Source organism: Narcine bancroftii, chromosome 7 (genome assembly GCF_036971445.1).
Source record: "Narcine bancroftii isolate sNarBan1 chromosome 7, sNarBan1.hap1, whole genome shotgun sequence".
Lineage (NCBI taxonomy): Eukaryota > Metazoa > Chordata > Chondrichthyes > Torpediniformes > Narcinidae > Narcine > Narcine bancroftii.
In genome coordinates this window covers 87,204,870-87,231,965 of record NC_091475.1, presented here as the reverse complement: position 1 = coordinate 87,231,965, position 27,096 = coordinate 87,204,870, and the positions used below count along the sequence as shown (strand labels likewise).

The 27,096-nt window shown below is 40.5% G+C and overlaps 1 protein-coding gene across 3 annotated transcripts in view; it reads right to left on the bottom strand.

Annotated features, from left to right (window-relative positions):
- LOC138739103 (kelch-like protein 1) overlaps positions 1–27,096 on the bottom strand; it is a 394,023-nt gene that overhangs the window by 223,450 nt on the left and 143,477 nt on the right. The window contains exon 1 of one of the 3 annotated variants that reach the window (XM_069890589.1): positions 9,329–9,485. The exons of the other annotated variants lie outside the window; for them this stretch is intronic. The gene's annotated coding sequence lies outside the window, so the exon portion shown is untranslated. Of the gene's footprint in view, positions 1–9,328; positions 9,486–27,096 lie in introns of those variants that run through there. 3 annotated transcript variants of the gene reach the window in all.

Genomic DNA, 27,096 nt, shown 5'->3' with positions numbered 1-27,096 from the left:
ACATACTCATCATAGATAGTGCTGGATTCGAACCTGGGTCAGTGCTGCTGTAATAATTGTGCTCTAACCACTATGCCACCTGCAGTTTCCACCTCTTCCAGAGCTTTGAAGATATTCATGTTGAATAGTGAAGCATACTTGAAAGGTTTAATGCCCAACAACAGCCCTCATTTTCTATGATTCACCATCCTCTTTCAGCTGACATCACTTTGTGCCATCCATTTCCTGAGTCTTTGCCTGCTCACAGAAATTTAGCTTGTAATATTCGTCCCTTCGGGTTCTCTGCAACTTAAAACATGTACATTTTCTATTTTGCTTTAGCTCTGAGCAAAGCCCACTGGCCTGAAACATTATCTGTATTTTGTCCTGCTGTTTTTTCCAGCAGTTTCTGGCTTCATTTCAACAAGTATCCTTTGAGCCTCCACACTTATGGATAACTTTTCTGCAGTAGCCGACACGACTCATCACTTCAAATAACGAGTACTAAAATTTATCTGAATCTGTTGAAGCCAATGGGACTTAATTACAGAAGCAGAGAAGAACACAATGTTATTATTCTGTTACCCTAATGTCTCCTTAATTTGCCTAGCTGTTATTTTACTTTTGATCTAATAAAATGCAGACCAATCCCACGGATGGAATGGTTGACTCTTATCCACAGGAATCCAATCCATCATATGTTGATTTCTTGCTCTAATGTTCTTTTGAATCACCATGCAAATGTACTTTAGGAAATTAATATCATCCATTTCAGTCATGGGCCTCAGTCATTCTAGATGAACTGTGTCAAATTTATTACCCTTGTACTTGAAAACTTCCAGGACCTTGCCTTCCTCGATGTCATCCTGCAGCCCCACTAGCCTTTAGATCTCCATGCTATCTCATTGCTTAACTGAGTCACTGTACAACACTTCAAGCATTTATTAACAAACTCAAGGTCAGGGAAGGGAAAATGTTTGGGAAGTCATAAAGTTCTACAGGAAAGAAACGGGCCCTTTGACAATGCCAACTGTTTCTCATTTGCCTGCATTTGGCCCTCATCCTTCTGAATCTTTCCTGCATCCCTTTCAGCTTAGCACTGTTTTTACAAATGAGTGACCAAAATTGAGCACAGTACTCCATTTAGTCTCACCAGCATCCAATAGAGCTGTAGTATATGTAACAGATTTGTGCTAATGTTTAGTTTAAGGTTAAACTATACAAATTATGGGTAGGGTCACATGTAGGTCACATCACATTTACAGAGACAGCAGTGCACTCTGAGAGTCATTTCAGAGTCTTTGAGACTAGAAGAACCAGACCATAATTGAAGTTGGTCTTGATTGATACCAGGACAATGGGTGTGTACCCAGCATTTTGCTGGCAGTTGGTCAATTAAGCAAGTTCTTCCTTGAGTGACATGTGCTCAGATTTTCTGGTGTCATAATATACATTTTTGTGGATGTAAAATGATCATTTGAAGGAAGGCAAAAAGTCATCATGCATGATTTGTTTTGGAGAAATGAGAGGTGATGTCATGTCACATGATTTCAGAAATCTATAACTGAAGGCAGAAACACTTATATAAAAAAAAATAAAACAATAAAAAAAACCAGAGTGAAGAAATGAACCATCCTGTGAAAGATACAGGGATAAAACAGTAGTCTCTGCAAAGAGAGATGATGTTCTGTATTGTATTATCCTTATAGAAGATATTCAAAATAAGTGGGTTTAAAGTAAGACCACTTTTCTCTTCATTAAGAAAGAAATCATCATGAAGATCAGTTTTGTAACCCTGACAAAATGGTGGGAAAACTCATGAAAAGACTCCTGAAGAAATATCTTCCTGAAAGGCAACGTCAAAAAAAAAACATGCTCCAGGGAAATGGGAAAAGAACTTGAGTTTAGTTTAAATTGGTTTAAAGAAATTGGAAGACATAATATTTTAAAATGCTTCATAATTACTTCTGAACTGCAATTTAAACATCGTGTTGCTTGATTTTTTTTTTTAATGTTTAAGTTTTTAAAAAATAAAATTGCAGACAAGCTCAAACTGTAATGGTTTGGATTTGGCACACACATATCTACATTTATGCATAGTGGGAATCAAGTTAGAATTAAGTTTAGAGATGTCTAAGAAATTTTATTAATTGTTTAATAAAAACTATTATTTTGAATTTGCTGTTGCTGTTCCTTTGTTTGTTCATAACAAAAATTGTTAGTTTGTAACACACATCTCTAGTCCTGCCCTTAATTCTGAAACTAAGTTTTGTAGACACTTAGAGCTATAGAATAAAAGTTCTATAATTCTATCACAAAGGATCTTGTCTTCCATTTCTTTCTTTAATTTCTTCATTAAAACTTTGTTGCTTAAACTTTTTAATAATCCATATAAATATTTCATGCTATGATTAAGTGTGAATGTTTCTCTGATAATGGCCCTATGAAGCTCGATAGGATATTTTTTACACATTTATGGTCATTGTGCTTTTTTTCCCCCTCATCATTATTGGAAGCATTTGACTCCACTTTTCCATATTAATTGCATATTGGTGACATTTTCAGTTCCTTTCCCATTTCCCTGGAGCATGTGTTTGAATTTATATGCAATAAATTTTCGAGTTACCTCACACATACCATGCACACAAATCCAAGTGTGGCAGTGCTACAAGGAATCTTGCTGCACAGGTCCAGTGGTTTCTGACCTAGCCCGATCCTGGGAGTTATCTGTGTGGAATTAGCATGTTCCCCCCCCCCCCCTTACATGAGCTTCCCCAGAGTGATCCAGTTTCCTTAAATTCACAATACATCTGGGGAGCAGGAGAATCTGGGAGAGAATTGGTTACACAGAAAAAAGTTTGAGGAATGAGGCCAATGGAAAGGCACCAAGACTCAAAATAGATTCAATTGGCTTAATGGCCTCTGTTAGTAAGGAATAATATGAAATGGCCTTTAACATTTTACTGATTTCACTGGTCAACAATTTTTTTCAATATGATTGTTCCTGAAAAACAATTGGAGACGATGATAGACAACATCAAGATGAATGCAAAGATTATTTCAGGATTTTCCCAAAGGCAAAATGTAATAGGGGAAGGGAAGGAGGGCACAGCAGCAAGCAGGTGGAGGAGGGCTAGCTAGGTGGATAGAGAGGGAAGGGGTGGGGAGCTATGGCAAAGAAGGGAGAGGTAAAGGAGAGCAGGTTAGCAGAAGTCAATATTGATGCCATTTGGCTGGAAAGTGTCCAGACAGAAAAATCAGGTGTTGTTCCTCCAATTTATGGGTGGTCTTTGTGGAATAGTACATGAGGCCATGGACAGACATTCCAGTATCAGAACTGAAATGGTTGACCACTAGAAATTGCCTGTCATTAATGCAGACAGAGCAAAGACATTCAGCAAGATGATCTGCAAGTCTGCACAGTCTCTCCATCAAACAAATCTTGCGGATACACAAATGAAGTGTTGGTTCTCTTGAAATGTGTGTTTGGAGCCCCAGACTGCGATGAGGGAAGAGGTATGGACAAAATCAGTTGAAAGTTTAGGTGAATGACAACATGCACAATTTAAAGATTTAGGTCCCTTTGAGGCAAACCTGGTGATTTGGACGGATCATCAAACAAACCAATTCAATGAGGGTTAACCCCTCAATCTTTCTCTGCTAGCTTGTTCCAGAAGCAAAATACTCCCCAAGTGAAAAGGTTGCCTTTTGAATCCCTTTTTAAATCGCTTCACTTTGAACCCCATGTGCTCTAGTTTGAGAATGATCTATCTTGGGAAAATACTGTGTGCATTCATTTTATCAAAGCACCTCACGATTTTGTAAGGTTAACCCCCATCCTGGCACCTCACGATTTTGTAAGATTAACCCCCATCCTGGCACCTCACGATTTTGTAAGGTTAACCCCCATCCTGGCACCTCACGATTTTGTAAGGTTAACCCCCATCCTGGCACCTCACGATTTTGTAAGGTTAACCCCCATCCTGGCACCTCACGATTTTGTAAGGTTAACCCCCATCCTGGCACCTCACGATTTTGTAAGGTTAACCCCCATCCTGGCACCTCACGATTTTGTAAGGTTAACCCCCATCCTGGCACCTCACGATTTTGTAAACCTCCAGGAACTTAGCCAGCCTCTCCAACTCGTGCCTTCCAGTCCAAGAAACTTATTGATGAATCTTTTCTTCACTCCTTCCATTGATTGCTATCCTTGTCAGTGCTTGTGGTCCTAATGAATATTCTCCAACCAAATCATTTTGAGCATTGCCCTCTATTCCTGTCTTCGTTATCAATCTTCACCTTTTCAATTCTATTTGATTGAAGCAAATGGCATTTTACCCTAGAAATGAGTTTGTAATGAGAAATATTTGTTCAATAAATCACAGGAACCGGGAGTAAGGCTTTGGGACATGAAACAGAAGTAGAAGAAATTCAGACATACTTTTCAAATGCTACAGATTGATATGCTAAATAAATCACAGCAGGTAACTAATTTATTGACTGCATGTTGTCAACACAATTTGGGATCTGTTATGCATGTGACAAACTGATTCAAAAATTGGACATGTGACAGTAACAATAGTTTTAAAAAAATCTGCTGGCAGCACACATTGGTTGCACAGCACTGGGGGGGTGGGGGGGAGAAGGGGAGAGAGAAAACAATTCATGGATGTTCAAGTTCAAACCCTTCATCAATGGCTAATGTAAAGGCTGCCACTTAAATCCAATAAAAGAACAGAATGATCCACAGTGAACCTTGTCAGAAGGAAGTAGGCCACATTACGCACAGAAAACAGTGTTCTCTGGCACTTCCCCACCAGATTTATCACAGGCCATCCACAATCTTCATTCACTACTAAAGAGTGTCATCTATGAAGCTGCACGTTATTTTCTAAACCATCTGTATGGAAGTTACGAGTCAGTACGGCAGTTAGCATAACGCTATTAACAGTGCCAGTGACCCAGAATTGAATTCAGCGCTGTCTGTAAAGTGTTTGTACATTTTCCCTGTGTCTCTGAGTTTCTTCTGGGTGCTCCAGTTACCTCCCATACTTCAAAATGTATAGGAATTGTGTTAATTGGTCTGTTTGGGTGGCATGTGGTCTTGGGCTGGAAGGACCTGTTACTGTCCTGTATGTTAAATTTAAACATGTGCAACCAGACATTGCTTAATGACGTGCACATGCAACTTCAAAGATCAAACAAAAAATCACAGATCCTCCACCTTCAGACATATTTCCTTTTTCAATCTTTTTTAATTATATTATAGATAAACAATAGATGAGGAGAATAGGTGTACAATCAAGAAGTGGAAATAAATCAGACATCATATGATGTAACATGTTGCATTAAATCACAATTAACGAATATGTTCTCATCTCAAACTGAAATCTTCAAAAATAAAGAAAAAAAAATTATATAAAACCCCACCTAATCTAAGGGGGTGGGGGGAATAAAAGCAAAATAAAAGAAAAAGACTGGGAAGCCGATCCTGAGAATTTATTAATAAAAATTAATCACCTGTTCTTCAACAAAAAGAAAGGAAGTAAAATTAAATATAGTCTAGAATGGAAAATAATTCTACCAAGTCATGTGGAAATCATTTTATAAAAGGTTGACAAGTCTTCAAAATTTAACATAAGTATCCAAAGTATGACTCTTAATTTTCTCTAAAGTTAAAATGACATACTTTGAGAGAAGCATTGAGTCTATGTAGGTGGATGAGAATCCTTCCATGTAAATAAGATTGCTCTTCTAGCCAACAATATAGAAAAGGCTACAACCTGATATGTGGAAGTGGGAACTCATCCCACTTCAGGAACCATAATTCCAAAAAGAGAAGTAAATGGGTTAGGTTGAAAATTGATAATCTGTATAGCTGATAAAGTCTTTAAAATATCTATCCAAATAACTCTCCAACATAGGGCATAATCAAAACATAGGAGTTAGAGGGGCCACTTCTGATTTACATCTATCACATATAGGACTAATGTTAGAAAAAATATGGGCCAATTTGTCTTTTGTCGTAAGCCTTGTGTACCACTATCAACTGAACTAAAGAATATTGAGGCCATGTTGACTAGCTATTAATCAATCCAAAATTTTTCCCATGATTCCTCTGGAAGATGTAACTGAAGTTCTCATCCAAGGCCCTTTTTTAATTTTATCATAAAAATTTGATTGCAATCTTAATTTATTTTAAATGTTACCTATTAAGTGGTTCTCAACCTTTTTCTACTCACATGCCACTTTAAGTATTCCCTCTGCCATAGGTGCTCTGTGATTAGTAAGGGATTGCTTAAGGTGATATGTGGTGGAAAGAAAAAGTTTGAAAACCACTGTTTTAATCGTACCTAATTGACTCGTTATGTGCATGGTTTCATAACTCCAAAGGACTCAAAATTATGGATTCAACTGAGGTTAATGTTGTGGCAGTCAAGCTCCCCCCTTCTGGACCCATCGCCTGCAGAAGTGGTTTGGGCAGGCGGAAGTACAATTCCACCTTAGAAACATCACAGTGGACGTCACTATGTTCTACCACGTCGTGAACGCGTTGGATCAGGACACAGCACCCAGGGTCGACAACCTCATCCATCATCCTCCAGCTGGGGGCAAATATGTCACCCTCAAGAACTTGCTCCTGGATACATTTGGTCTCACCCCCCAGCAGCGGGTTTCCAGGCTCTTGCATCTGGACCGGCTTTGGGAACTACAGCCCGTCGGCATTAATGGATAAAATGCTGGTCCTGGCGGAGGATCATAAGCCTTGCTTCCTCTTCCACCAGAAGATATACAGCTGCTCCTGGCAGATGAGGATTTTGTGGACCCATGCAATGTTGCATCCCGAGCGGATGCCCTCTGGCACACGAAAAGGGAGAACGAGGCCTCCCTCAACCAGGTTTCAAGACCAGGAACCAGTCAAGCTGCCCCCAAACATAAGCCAGAAGAGAGCCATCCAACCTGATGCTTCTACCATCATTGCTGGGGAGCCCAAGCCCATAAGTGCTGCCAACCCTGCAGCCTCCAAGGAAATGACCAGGCCAGCCACCGTTGATGGCTGCGACGGGTGGCCACACAAACAGCCTCCTTCATGTCACTGACAAGTCCACCAGCTGGCATTTTCTGGTGGACACAGGGTGAGCTGAGCGTCCTACCCCCTACGGTGCTAGAGACTCTCATCCGATCACCCGGTTCAACCCGTGAGTGCCCAATGGTTCCACCATCAAGACCTTCGGCACCTGTAGGGTGCAGATCCAGATCGGCAAAGAGAAATTCCATTGCAAGTTTGTGCTGGCCTTGGTGGGCACTGCGCTGTTGGGGGCCGACTTCCTGAGGGCTCATGGCTTGCTGGTCGACGTTAAGGGCAAGAGACTGATCAAGCCCACACCTTCCACTCCATGCATTTGGATATTGCGGATTCCTGCAGACCCAAAATCACGGCCTTGGCTGCCACCAGGGATGAGTACACCGAAATACTCCACAAATTCCCCACCGTCCAGGAGCTTCAATACCGCCTTCCCCAGACATGGAGTTTTCCACCACATCACCATGCAAGACCCCCTGTTGTACGCCAAGTCCAGACTGCTGCCCTCCCCGAAAAACTACAGCAGGTCAAGGAGGAATTCTCAAGGCCCCAAGAGTTTGGGATCGTCTGTCGTTCAGACAGCACCTGGGCCTCACCACTCCATATGGTCCCGAAGTCTTCAGGAGGCTGGAGACCTTGTGGAGGCTACCGATGGGTAAATGATGCCACAACTCCTGACAGGTACCCAGTCCCTCACATACAGGATTTCTCGGCCAACCTCCACGGTGCACAGCTCTTTTCCAAAGTTGACCTGGTGCAGGGATATCACCAGATCCCAGTGCACCCCGATGACGCTGGAAAGACTGTGATCATCACCACGTTTGGCCTTTTTGAATTCATCTATATGCTGTTTGGGCTAAAGAACTCCGCCCAGATGCTACAGCACCTCAAGGATACAGTGGTAAGGGACTTGACTTTGTGTTCATCTACTTAGATGATATCCTGATCGCCAGTCGCAATCACCAAGAACACAAGGCCCATTTCCGCACCCTGTTTGCCCGGGTGGTGGAGTACGGCCTCACGGTCAATGTGGCCAAATGCTAGTTTGGCAAGCAGTCGTTGCAGTTCCTGGGGCACATCACCTGCTCAAACGGTGGGACGCATGGCCAGTTCTCGGGGGTGGGGGGGGGGGGTGTTGTGTGGCAATGTACTCTCTCATGGCAAACCGGCCCCACGTGTAACACTACGTGGTGGGGCAGGCATGGGAAGATGACGCCATCAGGGTTCTTCCTGATTCAAACCTCCCTCTCAGCGCGTGCCTCAGGCAGTAATTATGACATCATCACACACATGATGACTGAGCCTGTGTTGACCTTAAAAGGGCTCACACTTAATTCAAATAAACAGTCGTTAACGACCCTCAACGTGGTGGCTGTACTTTCTTCAACTGTGTAGAGCGCCAAGCAACACCACCACCATCTTTATTTCCTGCAGATGGAATTTATTCAATCTGACATATTTTTAATTCCAAATACAAGATGATTTTTTGAGTAGATTTTATCAAAAAATGATTTTGGTATTTAAAAACTGGGACTGCTTGAAATAAATACAAAAATATAGGTAAGGTTATCATCTAAATAGCATTAATGCTACCTATTAAAGATAAAACCAATGGAGACCATTTAGGAAGAGATGGTTTCACATAATCTATCAAAGGAAGAAAGTTAAATTTATGAAGATATTTAAATGTTTTGGTAATTTTAACTCCAAGATTGGTAAAATGATCTTTAACCATGTGTGATTATAATCAGGTAAATGCATGTTTATTTGGAATAATTTGTTCTTAAAAAGATTCAATTTATATCCAGAGAAACTACCAAATTGGAAAAGCAAAGACAACATTGGATGAATAGATTTCTCAGGATCTGAAATGTATACTAAAAGATGATACTTCGTGAAATTCCATCTTGGACATATTTCCAAGCAAGCTTTTAGATCTAGTTCACAATTGTGAATGTAGCAAAAATTTATCAAATGATACAAGACAAATTGAAGAGTATGTCATGCAAAGGTTCCAGGCTTTCAATTCATGAACTAAATTAAACCAAAAAGTAGAACAAGGAAAAAAATAATGTAAAGAATGGCATCTCTAAATAATTGGACAGCTTTAAAAGGACATTGCACTTATTTATGCAGTTAAAACTGTATTTAAATAGATTTACAAATTGATATTGTTATAGATAGAGAATTTAGGTTAAAAAGGGCTTAAGTTAAAATGTGATGATTAATCATAAAAGGGGAAGCCAGAATAGACAGGGAGCTTACCATAAAAGTTCAGCTGGACATTGTTATAACAAACATTGATCTTTCATGGTCACAAAGAGACATGTAGGAGCCAAAGATTGATAAAAGAGTGAAAAACAGAATTTAGTGTGTGCAGAGTTCGTAGTGTACGTAACTAACATGATAATTACAAATGCAAGTGTACTTGCATTTGCAAAAACTAACCAATTAAAACAGTGTTAAAGAGGAGGGGAAGGACAAGCAAAAAAGGTATAAAAATCAATGCACTGTATGTATCGGGGCTTGACTTGGCGAGAAGCCAGTTGAGTCCAACTCTGCAGACTTGTAAATAAAGCTTGTCGTGTCACCAACTTTAAAGAGACTCATGTGTGAGAATTTGTACTTCTGACAACTATGAAATTTAATAAGCATTTTCTTAAAATTTTTATTAATTTGATAGAGAAATATTACATGTACATATTGTTTAGATATTAATTATATAGTTTTATATAATGTAATACAGAATATGAGTCACATATCAACTTTACATTGTCTTACATAATTCTCAGAAAAGTGAAATATCCTTATGAAAATTTACCTCATATTCTAATATTGAGTTATACATTGTGATTACCTAAATAGATTAATCTCTTCGAGTTATATAAAAAAAAACAAAAGGAAAAAAAACATATTAATCTAACCCCTCCCACTAAACCCAGTCACTGGCAAATAAATTGTAAATAATTGAGTATGGGCTCATGGACATTGGATGGAAACCCTCCATGAATGGGCTCCATATCTTGTCAAACTCAACCTTGATCTCTTTAATGTTGTATCTAATTTTCTCCACACTAAAGCAAAACGTAACATCCTGTAACCATTGCATACGAGCTGGTCCTACGCTGTATTTCCATCTTAGCAAAATTGCTCATCTGGCCATCAATGAAGTAAAAGCTACTATTTTTTTTAAGAGAGGATTTCCTTGAATTCAACTAGACAATAACCAAACAAAGCAAGGTAAGGCCATGGTTATAATTTAATCCAAAGAATTTGTGATAGAGTTTTAAAGAATTGTAGTTCTGAACACTTCCAGAACGTATGAATTAGAATGGCTTCAAACATTTTAAGTTTGACACGTAGTAGATCAACATCAAGATAAAAATTAGATAACCTTGTGATGATGTAATGGAGATGCTTTCCCACTGGCCAGTTTAGAGGTGGCTCGAGTCTGTTATAAAATTGATATACCATAGACATGGACCAGTCCAGTATTATACCAATACAGGGGTTTTATTAACAGACTTGAGCCACCCCTGAACTGGCCAATGGGAAAGCACCTCCATCTGTTATACCAGTAGGGTGGAGTATTTCTACAGCCATAGCCAATAGCAAGCAGTCAGTATAATACGCCCCCATTACATCATCACAAACCTAACTTTAGAAATGTGTATTCTAGTATAACAGAAGTATTATTAATCAGATCAAGTGTGTTATCCCAATTTTCATCTGAAATTGATGTATTTAAGTCTCGTTCCCATTCATTCTTAATTCCTGTCCCTGAACATATTCTTAGATAAAGGAATATCTTGAATTGGTTATAAAATAAAAACAGAAAATATGGAAAAAAAAATATTTTCCTTTTTATTTATCCATATGGTGTTTCTACTGACTCAGAGGAGCTACATTTTAAAGTATGACCTGTGGGAATTACAGAAACAGCTTTCAGTGCCAGATATTGAGCAGATTTGAGCAGGATGGATATGCTTTAACAATTAGGCTGATCTAGAAAACACCAGGCCTGCTTTTTTAATCAAACTTTTAAAAAACATTAAGCTATGTCACCTTTCTATATGGGTGTCAATTTGTGAAATGCTGCTATCTTATTAGAAAAAAGATTCATAATTTTTTTACTGTAGAAAACTTATTCAAAAAATGGTGTGGGACACAACTGTTTAACAGTGATGTAATCTTAGTTTATATCATTTGCAGTTCTGTAAATTTGGAAGTGCTTGATTGTAATAATTTGTGGTCCATTTTTTCCAAAGGCTCTCTGAGCAGTTTTGCACAAATAAAATCCTCAATCTCTTAAAAGGTGACAATAATGTTTTATTTCTGAGAAGCTTATCTCCTGACTGAGATATACAATGTTTGACAAAAGTGTAATGTGAATAATTATTATAATTATCTTTCCCTGTTTCTTCTTTTTGCCATTATTTATTTTATACTGATCAAGATCACATCTCATGTGCACTGGAATATCTTTAAATGTAAATACTTTCACTTAGAACCGAACTGATCAGTGGAATATAGGTTATTAAACTTCTTGTGAGCCAAGCTCTAAGAATGATGGTGACCTATTTGCACTCCAGTTCTACTGGATCTAAAGGGTCTGAGAGAATCTTTTGTCAGATCATCAAACTCTTGATGAACTGGGCAGGTGAGTAGTTTGGTGTGTATGTATATTCCTTTTAGTGTGACTTATTTTAACCAATGCTTTCCTGAGCATCACCAGCATTCACCGGCACAGGATTTGGTAAGAATAGAACCATAGAATGCTACAGAATGGAAAATAGGCAATTTGGCCCTTCTTCCATGTGTCAACCATTATTCCACTAGTCCAATGGACTTTCTCCCATTCCATAACCCTCCAAATCTCTCCCATCAATGTATCTATTCAATTTATTTTTAAAACTTAAAATCAAGCCCACATTCACCACATCAGATGGAAGCTCATTCCACACTCCCACCTCTGAGTGAAGAACTTTCCCCTAATGTTCCCCCTAAACCTTTCCCCTTTCAGCTTAAAACTATGACCTATCTTATTTATCTCCCCCAATCTGTGGGGAAAAAGCCTACTTGCATCCATTCTGTTTATACCTCTCATAATCTTATAAACCTCTATCAAATTGCCCCTCATTTTTCTTTGATTCAAGGAATAAAGACCTAACCTGTTTAATCTTTCACTGTAACTTGACCCCTGAAGACCCATCAACATCCTTGTCAATCGTCTCTGCACTCTTTCAATCTTACTGATATCCTTCCTGTATTCAGGTGACCAGAACTGCACACAATATTCCAAACTTAACCTCACCAACATCTTAACAACTTCAATATAACATCCCAACTCCTTTACTCAATACTTTGATTTATAAAGGCTAAGATGCCAAAAGCTTTTTCAATCCTGTCCACCTGAGATGCTACCTTCAGGGAACAATGTATCTGTATTTCCAGATCTCTTTGCTCCTCCGCACTCCTTAATGCCCTAATATTACGAGCCCAGAGGACCCCAAAACCCAGCAGCAATAGAAATTCACCAAGACAAATGGTTATTTAAACAAAAAATGTTTTTAATTATCTTTAAACTAGAAAACCAGATCAAACTCGAACTTATTACTATTAACCTAACTTAACCTGCTTCTAATTCTAAGCACACATGTATGTAATGTATGTATCAGTTCAGAAAAGTTATTTGATTCATAATCCAATCTCACTTTTCATTCCTCCAAGTTCACTGGTATCAGACAATTCTTATAATGTGCATAGAATTTAAGATTTATGAATCTTCTCCAGACTTTGGTGCTTGAAAGGTAAATGGTTACTGATAGCTTGTCCTGTTCCAGTCCCTGTTGCTGAACTGTAGAACTGAATTCTCTATCATTCTCTCTCTCGCTATCATTCTCTCTCTCTCTCTCTCTCTCCCCCCCCCCCACCCCCCAATTTACCACATTATTATCTAGATCATTTATATAGGAAAAATAAACAACCATGGTCCCAGCACCGATTCTCTGAGGCACACCACTAGTCACAGGCCTCCAGTCTGGGAAGCAATCATCCATTAGTACTCTGTTTTTACCCACACAGCAAATTTCAAATCCACTTTACAACCTCTCCATGGATACCTAGTGTCTTAAACTTCTGAACTAACCTCCCATGTGGGACATTGTGAAAAACAATACTAAAGTCCATGTAGACAACATCCACAACCTGTCCTTCATCTACCTTCTTGGTAACCTTGAAAAACTCTACAAGATTCATTAAACACAACCGTCCACAAATAAAGCCATGCTGACTGTCCTTAATCACCTCCTGGCTGTCCAAATACCTATGTATCCTATCTCTCATATCTCCTTCCAATAATTTAACTTTGCTAACTGACGTCAGGCTCACCGGCCTATAATTACCTGGTTTATTTTTGGAGCCTTTTTTTTTAAAAAAAACAGGAAAACATGAGCTTTAAATCCTCTGGCACCTTACTCAGAATGTTTTATTTCTTTACCAGTGAATTTTGGACGAAACTTGTGGAAAATTTTCTTCTGTTCTCCTGGACATCTCTTGCTACGACAGAGATTGGAACAGAGTGGTTGCTTTGAGTTTTATATCAAGCAAATGGACTTCATGGACAGCTCACTGGAACAGGATGGCTACAAAACAAGAAATATTAACCTGGGAGTAGATGCTGCTATTGGTTCACCTATCACGTATAACATGTTGGACTTGGTTACATAGATTTTTCCCATTGTTTTGATATGTGTATTCATCCAAAGCAGACAGGAAAATCACAACTGTTGGATTGAGGATCTTGACCTTTGAAGACTCTTTGATTCTGGCCATGAATGATTTTGCTGGTGGGCAGTCAGTTAAGTGGATTTTAACATCCTCATGCACCTTTTCCAAGATTGGATGTCCTTAGTTGATAAATATATAAAAAATCAAGTGACTCAAAGAAAATGGCATTCCCAGGCTCGATATTGTGAGTTATACTTCTGAATTTCATAAAATGTGGCTGCTTACAACCAAAGAATCCTAGAATCAAGAAACAGCACTGAACTTGTGTGGTGAAAAACATTTGCATAGATGTCTGGACTGGCCAGTCTGAACCTCCCTGACCTTCGCTAACTCCTCCCTTGGCTCCTCCCTGGATTTCCCAAAAAAGGCTGGCATATCCGGACCTGCCCCCTCTTGCTCCTATGCCTGGAACCTGGCCAAGAAGCGTATCAGTAATGCTCAGGTTTTTGGTAATTAAAGCTATTTAATTATTCCATGTCGATGTGATTACCAAAACAAAAGCCTTGGAAGCTCAGCATACAGGACAAAGCAGCAGTGATAGAGAAGATGCCTGGTATTCCAGCCCACAGACGGTGGAGTCGAGCCAACCATGTGGTGCAGTAGCAGATGCACTCCTGAGGTCTGCATCAACTCTGCAGCGGGTAATTAGAGAAGTTTGCCTGCCAATTATGCTCACGATTGAACCCAGGGAGAGATGTGTGAGTACTGTCGGGTAGACTTAAGGGTGCGGGACAGGGAGTACAGGGATTTTAAAATCATGGTAATGCCCAAACTCTGCACACCAGTTATCCTGGGATTAGACTTCCAGTGTCAGCTGGAAAGTGTAACGATGCAGTTTGACAGTCCACATCCTTCGATCATGATGCAGAACGAGGAATTTGGCCCAGCCAATGAGAGTAAGCTGGGCAGTGTGTGTGGGCTGTACACACTTTGGGTCCCTCTGTTTCCACTATTTGAGCATATATCAGAGAATTGCAGACCAATAGCTGCATAAAGCAGGAGATATAGCCCGGAGGACAGACATTTCATTGAGCCCAGCAACAGCCTCTGGAAAGTCCAGGTGCTGGTGGTAAAAAGAGGTGGGGGGGGGGGGGTAAGAGAAGAACCGGATAGTAATAGACTACAGCGAGACTGAATTGATTTACGTTACTGGATGCCTATCCCGAATCGTCGATATGGTGAATGAAATAGCCTAATATAGGGTCTTGTCCACCATAGACCTTAAGTTGGCATACCGTCAGATCCCAACCCACCGAGCTCTACACAGCTTTTGAAGCCAATGGCCATCTGTATCAGTTCCGTAAGGTGCCATTCGGCCTGATGAATGGGGTATCAGTATTCCAAAGGGAGATGGACCACATGGTGGGCAATCACATGATAAAGGCAACATTCCCGTATTTGAATAATGTCACCATATGCAGCCATGATGTGGAGGAACATGACTTGAATCTAAGGGAATTCCTCGTCTCAGCAAAAGCCCTAATCCTGACATATAGTCAGAAGTGCATGTTTCGCACTTGATGGTGGGTGATACTAGAGTATGTGGTGGAGGGAGGGATCGTGTTCTTGGACCCCAAGAGAATGCACCCAGAACCTGATGCTAGTCAAGACAACAGAATTTCTTATGCTAGTCAAGACAACAGAATTTTCCCCATCAGCGGAGGCTTGTAAAGCCTTCGAGGGCATCAAGGCTGAGATTGCCAAGGCGGTGATGCATACCATTAATTAATCCATCCCATTCCAAGTAATGCCTCTGATGTTGCCCTAGCAGCTATGCTGTATCAGACAGGCAGAACACTCTAGAACACTCCAGGGCCTGGAACTCACGCACTTGGTTATTGAGAGAGGCCCAGGCTATAGTGGAAGCAGTGTGCCGCTGGAGGCATTATTTTGCTGATAGACCATTTACCCTACTGATGGACCAGAGGGCCATTGCATTTATATTTAACAACAAACAGCAGGGTAAAATAAAAAATGATAAGATCATGCAATGGAGAATCAAACTCTCCACGTACAATTGAGTTCTTAAACCGTCCCGGGAAGCTTAATGAGCCACCTGATGCTCTGTCCTGGGGAATGTGCCAACGCACAAACAGATTCTTGCATGACAAGCTCTGCCAACCTGGAGGTCACAAGGCTGTATCACTTTGTGAGGGCTAGTAATTTACCCTACTCAGTTGAGGAGATTCGGGAACTGTCCTGTAACTGCTCAGTCTGTGCTGAATGCAAGCCACATTTTTACAGACCAGATAGAGCCCAACTGATTAAGGCAACCTGTCTCTTTGAACGTCTTAGTATGGACTTCAAGGGTCCCCTCCCATCCAATAACAGGAATCTCTACTTCCTGAATGTAGAAGATGAGTACTCCCGGTTCCCATTTGTTATCCTTTGTCCGGGTATGACCATTGCCACGGTCATCAAAGCACTCTGGATCATATTCACTATGTTTGGATACCCCAGCTACATACACAGTGACAGAGGTTCCTTCTTCATGAGTCAGGAGGTGCAACAGAATCTACAAGTGGCAGGGATAGCCATGAGCAGAACTACTAGCAACAACCCCCACGAGAATGGGCAAGTGGAGAGGGAGAAATGTACAATCTGGAGAAATCCTGTTGGCCCTCACATCAAATGGATGCCCCTCTCCCAGTGGCAAGAGGTACTACCTGATATGCTGCACACTAGCAGATTGCAGCTATGCACGACTACTAATGTCACCCCCCCACGAGAGACTCTTCTTTTCACAGGAGGTAGGCATCTGGAACCACTATGCCAGTCTGGCTGACATCACCTGGGCTGATACTTCTTCACAGACATATTATACCCTACAAGACAAACCTGGTGGAAAAAGTGCATCTGGTACATGCAAACCTACAATACACATTTGTGTGGTACCAGGACAGGAGGGAGGACACGGGGTCAGTACGAGACTTGGCCTGGGCAGGGTACACTAACACTGATCAGGTGACTCCAGAAGAACACAGCGCCCGTCCACGTCCCAGGGTCTTGATGTACTCCCACTCCATCAGATAACCGTAGAACTTCCCCTGCCAGCATCAGACATCAATCAAGCACCTGTCCCACAGAGATCTTGCCAGCAAGGAGCCTACCTCAACATGCAGTGAAGGGCTCAGTAACCAAAATTTCACCACACAGGTACACAGTCCTGTGAACTCGAAGCTGGAACAACAGGGGCCTTGTCCAGAGCCTTGGAAGTCAAAGAGGATCATGAGACCACCAGATAGGCTGAACCTGTGATGGATTTTTCATCTTGTATTCGTATGGGTGAGTTCATAGGCAATACATGGATGAAATTAAATGTTCTTTACTTTAAAGTTGATATAAACAGCACAAAGCATGCCATGAGGCTGCAAGCCTCCATTACAGGTCTAACATACTGTGAGTCAGCCCTCTGCTGCCAACCAAGTCTAATCAAACAGTAACTAAATCAAGACCTTGATAGTGGTTATGCAAACATGATCACTATCATTACATCTCCCTTTTCTAAAACAAAAGTAGCTTACTTTTAGCTAACACATTTTCTTTGTATAACTTTGCAATTTTAACCTTAATACCAGGAACTTACATTTTCATTATGATCAACATTGTTAACATTTTTTAAGCTTGCTTTGCGTGTTCACATTACATACACTAAAACTTGAAGAGTGAATAAGATAGCACTACTTCATTCTAAAACAGGAGTCTCAATGAGTCTCTTAGAAGGATTCATGAATCTTGATGATCTCCTGATTGATTGTCCTTGAATCTGAGTTGTTGGCTCAGATGATGCTTTCTCAGATGTACATTCAGGTTGTTGAACTGTATCCGTCTTTCCATCCACTGTGGTTGGTCCCATTTGAAGATCTCGAAGATTTCTTTGCAGAACAGCACCTTCATTTGTCTGAATGGTGTATGATTTTGGTTAGACTTCACGAAGAACAGTTCCCTTCTAAGTCCATAAGTTTGTTTTGTCTTTTAGCCTTACTTGGTCACCAGTGTTGAGTTCCAGTACGTTTTTTGTTCCTCTGTCAAAGTAATACTTTTGTTTTTCTTTCTATTGTTCTTTGAACTTTCTCATTTTATCCCCCTCTGTTTTTTGGGAAGTTCTCCTGAATGGGTAGGTTTCATATTAGCCTACATCCTATAAGGAGTTGTGCTGGTGACAAACCACACTTGAGTGGCGTTATGAGGTATACTAGCATGCTCTGGTAGAAGTCTGTTCCACTGTCTTTTACCTTGTTCATCAGTCTTTTCACTGTCTGTAATGATTTTTTCTATTAGACCTTTGGACTGTGGAAAATGAGGACTTGACGTGGTGAGTACAAAGTCCCACTCTTTGGCAAACAATCAGAACTTTAAATTGCAAAACTGGGGTCCATTGTCTGTGAAGACCTCGCTTGCCATGCCATATCTGAGAATATGGCTTTCATACCTGTTATTACAGCATCTGTAGGATGGTGTTCAGTTCGCACACCTCTGGATACAGGGAGTATTAGTCTGTGAATACAAGATAGTCCTTCCCTTGACATTCAAATAGGTCAGCGCCCACCTTCTGGTAAGATCTGTATGGTGCTGGGTGTGGCTTTCGTGGTTCTGCAGGTTTGCTTGCTTGATATTTCTGGCATATTGAACACTTTGACACTTCATTTGTCATATCATTGTTGATATCATTCTTGACTAGTACATCACCTCTCATGCTCTTTTCTTACACTTTTTGATTCCAAGATGTCCTCCATGGATCCTTTTTAGCATCTCTTTTATCAGACTCTTTGAGATAAAGATTCTACTTCCTTTGAAGATGTCTTCAACCACTGATAGTTCTGCTCTGTAGTTCCAGTTCTCTGAAACGTCAGGTGAGTAGTCCTGCTTCATGTTGCGCCATCCATCCTAGATATTTTTACTCAGTTGTCTCAGAGTTTCATCTTTGTTTGTCTCTGACTTTATGAGCTCCATTTTTGCATCTGATATGGGCAGTGCACTTGTGATCATGTCCACGAAGGCATTCACATCTTCATCAATTTTGGTGTTTGCGGGCTCTCTCATGTTAACAGCTCTAGACAACATGTCTGCTGTGTACATTAGCTTACCCGGAGTCTACGCCACATTTCAGTATATAGCGTTGCAGCCTAATAATCATTCCTTGTAGTGGGCATTCATTTAATGGCTTCTGGAACAATGCAACCAAGGGCTTATGGTCAGTCTCTACACTGATTGCTTGACCTGACACAAATTGATGAAATTTTTCACAGGTATATGTGATGCTGAGCAGCTCCTTTTCAATTTGAGTGTATCGCATCTCCGCATCTGTCATTGAGCGTGATGCATAAGCAATGCCAATTATCATTTTTGCAGAAGAACTGCACTGAGCCCACTATGTGATGCATCTGATGGTATCTTGATGGGTCTCACTGGGTCGTAAAACCTCAGAACTGGTTCCTCTTTGAGCAGTTTCTTTAGTTCCCTCCATGACTTTTCATGCTCATGATTCCACTCCCATTCAGTGTTCTTTTCTGTTCGTCTTCTCAATGGAGCCATCTTTTCTGAGAGGTTGGATATGAATTTACCCATAGAGTTGACCATGCTATTAAACCTCTGTATGTCATTTTCACATTGTGGCCTTGACATGTTCCCAATGGTGGACACTTTCTGGGATCTGGTCTGATGCCTTCATTGTCAATAATATCTCCTACAATTTTTAGTTCTGTTATCCTGAGCTGGCATTTCTATTAAGCTTTAGGTTTGCTTTCCTTGTTGCTTCCAGCATTTTCCTTAGTCTCTCATCATGCTCCATTTTCATGGTTCCCCATACTATGATGTCATCCATTGAGGTATCAACTCCATTCATATGGATAGTTTTGTGATACACTTCAGGAGCTGAGGCAATCCCAAATTGTAACCTTAGGAATCTGTATCTGCCAAATGGACTATTGAATGTGCACAGTCTTGAACTTGCTTCATCCAGATGATGCATCTAACTTCCTGAAAAACTTTGCATTTGCAAACTGTGACATGATTTCTTCATGTGTCAGAAGCTTAAAGTGTTTTCTCTTTATTGCTCTGTTTAGGTCTCTTGGATCCACACAAATTCTATCCTTTCCATTCTTTTTGTCCACAACAAGAAGTGAACTCATCCACTTTATTGGCTCATCTATCTTCTGAGTCATGTTCACGCTTTCCATCCTGTCTAACTCTGCTTTTGAAGTGCAAATTGAACTTTTCTGCATGGATGTATTTTCGGTGGCACATATTTATCCACTCTGATCGTGTGTTCTCCTGGAAGGCAGCCTAGATCCTGAAATAGGTCATTGTACTATTTCATGAGTTCATCATAGACTGTTTCTCCTTCACTTTCCACAATGGGGACTCTTTTTACCAGGTTCAGTTTCTCACAGGCTGTTAACCCTAGTATGGCCTGTACATCCTTTGGTACCACGATGAATGCTAGCATCTGTTTGTCCTTGTGTTTCACTTTGACCATGTATTCTCCTTGCACTGATATATACCTGAATATCCTGTCACCTTCACTTTTGTTCCATACATCTTTGGTCTCAGTCTAATCTCTTAAAATCAGTCTCTGATATTATATTAATTTGTGGTCCTATATCCAATTTAACTGAAATGTATATATCATTCACTTTTTATCTCAGCATTCATTCTCTGTTTTATTTCTTGTTTTCAGTCATTTTCAACTACTGCATGAACCTTGCTTTGATGCACTTGGTTCCTACAGCAAAGGACATAATGGTTGCTTTTGTGGCACATATAGCATGTTTAACCATATGCTGGAGGCATTTTTGGTAGGTGTTGTGTACATCAATGACATGGCTTTCGATTGTCCCTTTCATTTTTTTTTCACTGGCCATGCCTCTCTTTCCACTTTGGCACACTTTTTGTTAAACGGTTTATGTCTGTCTTTGCTCACTGCATCCACGTTGCAGCTACTTTCACTGAACAGCTCTTTTGCCTGCAACTTTACAGTTTCTGTAGCCCTACAGAGTTCTATGGGTTTTTTAAAGATTTTGCTCACCTAGCAGTCTTTCCCTTAGACGTGTCTGGTATTCCAGATAATAGTCTAGCTTTTATTAGCGGGTCAGACAGTCCACTAAATTCACATGTTTTGCTTCTGTTTCTCAATTCAGCCACATACTGATCAATATTTTCTTCCATTTTCTGAAAAATCTGTGCCTCTCAAATGTCACATTACATTTAGGTATGTAGCATGCCTCAAACTGTTCCATTAATTTTTCCAGTTTCATTTTGTCTCCTTCAGCAGCAAATGTGAAGTTATACACTTCCAGGGCTTGATCACTGCAAAATGACACTATCACTTTTCTTGTCAGCTCTGACTGCCTCTAAATACAATCCAAAATGCTGTTTAAATCTGTTCCAATTTTCAGTCACATTGCCTGTCATCTGAATTTTCGCTTGTGGATGTAATACCTCAATTTTTCAATTTGTTCGCTTCTCTTCACTATCAGTTGCCTCCATTAAAAGTCTAACATACTGTGAATCATTCCCCTGCTGGCAGCCAAGTCTAATCAAACAGTAACTATAATCAAGGCCTTGCTAGTGGCCATGCAAACATGACCACTATCATTATAATGGACACTATGAACTATGTATATATGTAATAAAGTACAGTATGTGCTCTGTGTCACCACATAACCCTATCTGGCTTTATCTCAAAGAAGGGGTGAATGTGATGAAATGCATTTGCATGGATGTATGGACTGGCCAGTCCGAACCTACCTGACCTATCCTCCCCAGATTTTCCAATAAAGGCTGGCGTGCCCGGACTTGCCTCCTCTTGCTCCTGTACCTGGAACGTGGCCATGTAGTGTATCAGTAATGCTCATATTTTTGGTAATTAAAGCCATTTAATCACTCCATCGTGTCGATGTGATTATTGTGTGGACCACGCTTGTTAGCTAAGCTTGCTCTTTCAAAGAGCCATTTAATAAATGACACATCCTTGTGCTCTCAGCTAATCAAATATACTCAATTCTCCAAGTCTCTGTGTCCCTAAATCACTTTAAAATACTTTCATCTCATTATGACTGCACCTTTTGTTTCTTATAAACCGAATGACTTTGGGTTTTCTGCAATCAAGGTATGGCTTTGCATTTCACCATGGAATCATTCCTTCTGTGTATGGTAAATGATGATTCTAACACCAAAGGGTAAGCCTTCAAAACCTGTACTCTGCAAAAGAAAAAGCATTCTGATGTGCATCTTGCCATTCCATTAAAGCCTCTGTGGCTTTAATCCATTGAGCCATATGTCATGGAATAATTCATGATAATAAACATTGAACTGATCATACTTCTGGTAAAATGGAGTTTATGACTTGGTGTTAAGTCAGCACATAAACAGTAGGGCCCTCAGATCCTTTGAGCCTGCTCCATTGTTCCTGCTTCTTTGCTGATCTTCTACCTCATTTACTTGAATATCCCTTAATATACAGAAATGTATCTTACTCTGTTTGGAATTAACAATGACCACCAAGCCTCTCAGATCTTCAGACTGGAAAATATCAAAGATTTACCCCTTTGAGTGAAGAAATGCCTTCTCTGATTAATTGTAAACAGCCTTGCCCAAATCTGAAACTGAGGCCAGAGGCCTTAAAACATCCTATCTGCATCCAACCTGTCATGTTCCATAAGATTTCTGTACCACTCAACGATATTACTTCTCATTCTTTTAAACTTGAGAGAAAATGTACTTCATCCAGTTGGTCTCACTAAATAGCAGATCCATCATCCTGAGAACCTGAATCTCCACTGCATTCCCTCTGCAAAATGCAAAAGATTCTTTCAGCTCAGGAAACAAAACTGTTTGCAATCCTCCAGGTGTATACCTTGGTTCAAAATATTGAAATTAAATTTAGTGTGATACTATGAAACTCCAGCTCTTTTTACCATTTTAGAAGTACCTTTCATTGAAAGTCAATGCCAACTATAGAAGAGATTTGAGTCCAAAGTTCCCAACACCATGTTTTCCACTGCCTTCCTTAGGAAAAATAAGCTTCCTAATTGGGACAAAAGCATATATCCCAAATAGAATCCATAGGATCTCATTACAACAAGCAAGTTCAGTAAAATCCCCGTTATCTGGAATTTAAGTAACCAGCAGCATCGAGCAACCAGCAAACTAAAAAAAATTGCATCACAGTAAATAAAGGTAGGTAAAAAATACAATCGTTTAAAATTGTTGCCCCCAGCTATCCATTCGCCACTCACGCAATACATAATCTCAAAAAAAAATGTTAAATTCACTCATCCGGCAACTACCAGTCAATCCCCAGAGGCAGTGGAAACCAGGGTTTTACTTTATTTAGTTGTAACATATCCTTTACAGGGAATTGGTAAAAAAAATCTTCCTGTCAATTCAGCAAAAGAGATGAAAATGTAAGGCATGTTCAGAGGAAATTACTTTATCACTAAGTTGCATTAAGGTGGAAGTATTTAATTCTCCAAGTTGAAATTCTGAGTATCACAAATACTCTAGCAATAAATCTAGCAACTAATTTAAATGGCGCCTTAGAGTGACGACTCTTTGTGACCAGCTCTGACAGGAATAATCAAACAAAAAAAAAAGAAACAAAATCAAACTTGCACGACAGCATGGAGGTCCTAAGATTGCTTGGAATTGGCAGATCCAGTAGAATTGGCAATCTCTGTCAGGCCAAGGGACCTTTAAACAGCTCATACAAGTACAACAAAAACTCTGTGGGAGTCTTCAAGCAGGTACAACAACAAATCCGCAGTTTACAGCAACACCAAACAGCTCAAACAGGAACAACAACAACACCTCGAGCAGAGCCACGTGCCAAGTAAAGAAGACCCGACCACGTGGACGCAGAGAGGGGGATACAGGTCAAGTTGAGATGCCGGGACCTGAGGCTTCCACTCCCTACCATCGTCCTTATATAATCCTTGGAGAACATGCTTGATGAATTCCAAGCCAGACTTCAACATCAGAGAGACGTCTGGGAGTACTGCGTGATGTGCTTTATGGAAATATGGCTAAATGCAGACATTCCAGACACAATGCTTCAGCCCAAAGGCCTATACACTCCATCACGCTGACCGAACACCAGTATATGGAAAAACCAGGGGAAGCGGTGTTGGTGTCATCATCAATTCATCGTGGTGCACAGATGTGGCAGTCAAGAGTTGTCCATTTTACCTGCTGAGGGAGTTCACTGCTACCATCCTGGTCACAGTATACATTCTGCCCCATAATATCATAACGTCAGGCTGGCTCTGGAGGGACTGAGCACTGTGATTATCAGCCATGAGACAGCAGATCTGGATGCCTTGCCAATCATTGTGGGAGACTTCAATCAGGCCAACCCGAAGAAGTCTCTGACAAACTACCAGAGGAACCAATACACGCAACCACTGCTACACCACCAAGAAAAACGCATACCAACACATACCATGACTGCACTTCAGTAAGTCTGATCGCCTTTCTGTACTTTTACTCCTGGCATACAAGCAGAGACTGAGGACCACAGCACCAGTAAAGAAGATGGCAAAGGTGTGGTCGAGGGAGGCGGAGGAGTGTCTGCAGGAATGCTTTGAATCAGTGGACTGGATCATATTCAAGAACTCATCCATAGATTTGAATGAATATGCAACATGTGTCACCGACTTCATCAAGACCTGCATGGATGAGTGTGTGCCCACGCGCAAATACTGGGCGTTCCCCAAGCAGAACCCCTGGGTGAATCAGAGAATCCGCAGCATATTGAGGGTGAGGACAGGGGTGTTTAAGGCTGGGGATGGAGATCTGTACAAAAAGTCCAGGTCCGACCTGCCGAAGCAAAGTGGCAATTCGGAGGGAAGCTGGAGACAGGGGAAGCGGTGGCAGGGAGTGCAAGCCATTACAACCTACAAAGTGAAGGTGAATGCAATAGATGGCTGTGATGCTTCATTACCCAAAGAGATGAACATCTTCTATGCCCCCTTTGAGAAGAGCCAATCAGTGCCGACTAGAATCCCTGAAAAGGCTGAGAAACCTGTGATATCTGTTTCTGAGGGCGTCGTCAGTACATCATTCAAGAGGGTGAACCCTTGCAAAATACCAACAGTGTACCTGGCAGGGTAGTGAAAATCTGCACCAGCCAACTATCCAGAGTGCTCACGAACATTTTCAACCACTCATTGTGGCAGTCAGAGCTTCCCACCATCAATCAGAGCCTAAGAAGAATAGCCTGGGTTATCTCAACTTCTACTGTGATGAAATGCTTTGAGAGGCTGGACATGGCCAGAATTAACACATACCTAAGTAAAAATCTGGAAGCACTGCAATTCACCTATCATCATAATCGCTCCATGGCAGATGCAATATTGTTGGCTCTCCACTCAGCTCTGGATCACTTCCAAAAGAGCAATTCATACCTAAGGCTGCTCTTCATAGATGATAGCTCAGCCAGCAAAACCATTATTCCTTCAGTGCTGGTCGAGAAGCTACAAACTCTAGGCCTCTCTACCCCACTCTGCAACTGGATCCTTGACTTGGAAGACCACAGTCGGTACGAATTGGAAACACCGTCTCCTCCTCACTGATCATCAACACCCCTAGGATGCGTGTTGCTCTACTCATTTTACACCTATGACTGTGTGGCCAGGCACAGTTCAATGCCATCTACAAGTTTGCTGATGACACCACAGTTATTGGCAGAATCACACACACCAATAAGGGAGATAGATTGGCTTATTTGAATGGTGCAACAACAGCAACCTTGCACTCAACGTCAGCAAAACCAAGGGGGTGATTGTGAACTTCAGGAGGAAGTCAGGGGAACACAACGTAATCCTCATTGAGGGCTCAGTAGAGGAGAGAGTCAAAAACTTCAAATTCCTGGATGTCAACATCTCTGAGGATCTGTCCTGGAGCCTCTACATTGATGCAATCACCAAGAAGGCTCGCCAGCAGCAATACTTTGTGAAGTGTCTGAGGCTGTTCAGAATGTCACCGAAGACTCTCGTTAACTTCTTCAGGTGTACCGTGGAGAGCATTCTGGTTGGTTGCATCACTGCCTGGTATGGAAGTGCCAACTCTCAGGACAAGAATAAATTTTAGAGGGTTGTTAACTCAGCCTGCACATCACACATCACAGGCACCAAACCTTCACTCCATCGAAGACATCTACATGAGGCGGTGTCTTTAAAAAGCAGTCTCTATCCTTAAAGACCCCCACTGCCATCTTCACTCTGCTATCATTGGGGAAAAAGTACAGGAGCCTAAAGATGAGCACTCAGTGGCACAAGGACAGCTTCTTCCCCACTGCCCTCAGATTCCTGAATAATCAATGAACCAAAGACACTGCCTTACTTTTCATGCTCTATTATTCTTATTATTTTTTATAGTAATGTCACAAGGTGGTTATAATATGAATGTTTGCACCATGATGCTGCCACAAAACACTAAATTTCATGACTTGTTCATGACAATAAATCCTGATTCTGATCAAGTTAATGTCACATGAAGAATGGTTCTGTTACATTAATTTCAAACCTCTATAAGTAAAGCAACAGAACTTCAAGAAAAGCTATTTATTCCCCAAATTATAATTCTGAAGTAATCACAAATACTATAGCAATAAAGTTACTTTAATATGAAGGTTCTGTTACATTAATCTCAAACCTCCATAACTAAAGCAATGAACCTTCAATGTCTCAATCTCTCTTCTATAAATCCCAGTCTTATGAACTATCCTTGAGATAAGTTGAAAGGAAATGATCTTTGTCTAAAATATTATATGTATCAAAATATCAATATATTGTTCATTTAAAAGCTATTAAAATGAAGTAAAATGGTAATAAGTAAAAATGCAGAATAGAGCTAAATAATCTAATTTTAAAGGTCTTAAATAAAATAATACTGAGCCTGATGCCCTATATACCTCATTGAAAACAATCAGTGCCTAATTCTATAGCTCATCTACTGCAAGACTGGGCACCAGGTTCAGAATCCTCACTTCAATGTTAGAGAGATGCGGCATCTGTTATCCAGTGAGTTCAGAACCTCTTTTTCACAGCTCTTGAGCAGAAATCCCAGATCAACTCCCATCCAAATGGCAAAATGCCAGCAGTTTTGTTCAGAATCTTCACCAGTTGCTGAAAATTTTGACCCATTCAGTTTTACCACAAATGCAAAGATAAATGACATTGAATACAGTGTAGATGAATAATTAAAGAGATATTAATAAATCTGAACAAAGAAACACAAATTAG